We start from the raw sequence: 351 nt of genomic DNA, 5'->3' as shown, positions 1-351 counted from the left end.
ACTTCATTATCGTATTTATATGTTTGTGATTCCTGTTCTGGGTGGCACATCTTGCAGTTATGGTGTGCCGAAATCTTTTAAAGTTGTTTTTCTACAGGTTTGGATTTTTGGATCTTATGAAAAATAAGTCGTTATGCTGTCGAAATTTAGTTAGAATGTAAGAATTTTAATAAATGTAATTTATTTGACAGGCCAGTACGGAGACCTAAGAGCCGATGTTTGTTATAGACAATTGGGCAAACATGCATCGTCGCAGGGACTCTTGGGTTAATACCCATGCGGAACAGACTTTCGTAAGTATTTCTACTTTTTATATTAAATTTTTTTATACTGAAATAGTGGTTTTGTAAC

Source organism: Morus notabilis, unplaced genomic scaffold (assembly GCF_000414095.1).
Source record: "Morus notabilis unplaced genomic scaffold, ASM41409v2 Scaffold1666, whole genome shotgun sequence".
Lineage (NCBI taxonomy): Eukaryota > Viridiplantae > Streptophyta > Magnoliopsida > Rosales > Moraceae > Morus > Morus notabilis.
The sequence above is the reverse complement of the archived record's forward strand: the minus strand, read 5'-3'. Positions refer to the sequence as shown.